Source organism: Portunus trituberculatus, chromosome 26 (genome assembly GCF_017591435.1).
Source record: "Portunus trituberculatus isolate SZX2019 chromosome 26, ASM1759143v1, whole genome shotgun sequence".
NCBI classification, from domain to species: Eukaryota; Metazoa; Arthropoda; class Malacostraca; order Decapoda; family Portunidae; genus Portunus; species Portunus trituberculatus.
Window position 1 is genome coordinate 2,343,738 of NC_059280.1, and position 2,500 is coordinate 2,346,237.

Sequence of the window (2,500 nt, forward strand, 5' to 3'; positions counted from 1 at the left end):
TGGAATGACCTTTTCAATTTCCAAAGGTGACTTAGGGAGGGGCAAACAGGCCGGGCTGAGTAAATGCCCAAAGGAGGAGGAGGAGGAGGAGGAGGAGGAGGAGGAGGAGGAGGAGGAGGAGGAGGAGGAGGAGGAGGAGGAGGAGGAGGTGGATTTTGGTGCTATGCTGTCCACCATTAATTGAATTTTTGAAGAGTTTGTGTGTGTGTGTGTGTGTGTGTGTGTGTGTGTGTGTGTGTGTGTGTGTGTGTGTGTGTGTGATGAAGGCTGGTCCAGTTCATGTGCATCTGTGTGTGTGTGTGTGTGTGTGTGTGTGTGTGTGTGTGTGTGTGTGTGTTTAGCCAAGAAAATACAAGAAACTAATGACAAACTGGAAGGAGAAAGTGAAAAACAACAACAACAACAACAACAACAACAACAAACAATAAATAGAAAAAAATGAAAAAAAAAAAAAAATGATCTCAACCAACCTGGAATGTGACTGGAATGACTGGAATGTGACTGGAATGATTTGAAAAGTGACTGGAATTACTTGGAATGTGACTGGAATTATTTGAAGTGACTGGAATTACTTGGAATGTGACTGGAATATGATTAAAATGTAGTTGGAATGTGGCTGGAATTTGGTTGGGAATGTGGCTGGAATGTCGTTGGAATGAGGCCCAAACTGATAGAAAGGTGATTGGAATGTGGCTGGAATGTGGCTGGAATGTGGCCTGAATTGAAAGAAATGTGGTTGGAAAGTGGCTGGAATTGATAGGAAAGTGGCTGGAATTTGGTTGGGAATGTGGCAGGAATGGATTGGAATGGTCTCAAAAGTGGCTGAAAAGTGGCTGGAATGTGGTTGGAATAGCTAGGAATTGATAGAAATGTGGCTGGAATGTGGCTGAAGAGTGGCTGGGACAATTTGGAATGTGGCTTGGAATGGACTGGAATAATTTGGAATGTGGCTGGAATAAATAATAAATAAAAATAAGAGAGAAAATAAATAAAGAAAGAAAATTGAAAGAGAGAGAGAGAGAGAGAGAGAGAGAGAGAGAGAGAGAGAGAGAGAGAGAGAGAGAGAGAGAGAGAGAGAGAGAGAGAGAGTGTGTGTGTGTGTGTGTGTGTGTGTGTGTGTGTGTGTGTGTGTGTGTGTGTGTGTGTCACCAAACAAAGAAAAGGAAGTTAGAGAAAATGAAGAATAAACAAACAAACAAACAAAACAAACAATCATCAAAGAAAAAGAAGAAAAAGAAGAAAACAACAACAAAAACAAACAAAACAAACAAATACTCAAGAAAAAGAGTTTGTTTGTCTGTATGTCCGTATGTCCGAGTGTCCGAGTGTCCGTGTGTGTGTGTGTGTGTGTGTGTGTGTGTGTGTGTGTGTGTGTGTGTGTGTGTGTGTGTGTGTGTGTGTGTGTGTGTGTGTAGACTTCCTCTGTGTACGTTTGTATGTATGTATATATTGATGTGTACATGTTTGTGTGTGTGTACGTGTCTGTGTGCGTGTGTGTGTATGTATGTATATATTACTGTGTGTACATGTGTGTGTGTGTGTTCGGTGTGTGTACATAGCTGTGTGTGTACATGTGTGTATTTGATGTGTGTATATATTGGTGTGTGTGTGTGTGTGTGTGTGTGTGTGTGTGTGTGTGTGTGTGTGTGTGTGTGTGTGTGTGTGTGTGTGTGTGTGTGTCAACAAAAACACCTTTATTTTGTCACCTGAGAGAAGCGTTTACCTGTGGCTGGCTGTCTCACCTCCAATTATCTCCAATGTACACAATTATTACATTTATTTATTTATTTATTTATTTTGTTAACTGTTGTGTGTTTTTGTGATTCATTTATTTAACAAACCTCAAAGTCAATATTGAAGTTATTTATCATTTATTACTGTTTATTACTTATTTATCATTCTAATTATCTTTTTCTTTATTTTCTCCCTATTCAATTCCTTAACAAACTTCTAAGTCAATATTGGAGTTATTTTTCCTATTCATTTCTTCATTAACTCTCTTTAATTTTTTTTCCTATTCAATTCTTTAACAAATCTCTAAGTCGTTTATTCCCTCCTTTACATAATTTTCCGCTATTCAATTCTTTAACAAATCTCTAACTCATTTTTCCCATATAAATAACAACGCTTTCTATTTATTTTCCCTATTCCTTCCTTCATTAACTCTCTAAGTCATTTTTCCCTTACAAATAATATTTTTCTATTTATTTTCCCTATTCAATTCTTTAACAAACCTCAAAGTCAATATTGCAAGTTATTTATTCCCATTCATTCCTTCACTAGCTCTCTAAATAATGTCTTTTATATTTATTTTTCCCTATCCAATTCTTTAACAAACCTCAAAGTCATTTTTTCCCATATAAACAACAACCCTTTCCATTTATTTTTCCCTATTCAATTCTTTAACAAACCTCAAAGTCAACATTACAGAAGTTATTTATTCCTATACATATTTTTTTTTTTATTATTTTAGGTCAATTTCTTTCATTAGTGTGTCAAT

At 36.8% G+C, this 2,500-nt stretch overlaps 1 long non-coding RNA gene across 1 annotated transcript in view; it reads right to left on the minus strand.

Annotated features, from left to right (window-relative positions):
- The window catches only part of LOC123509200, a 22,452-nt gene that overhangs the window by 16,939 nt on the left and 3,013 nt on the right, over nucleotides 1-2,500 (minus strand). The window lies entirely within an intron of this gene.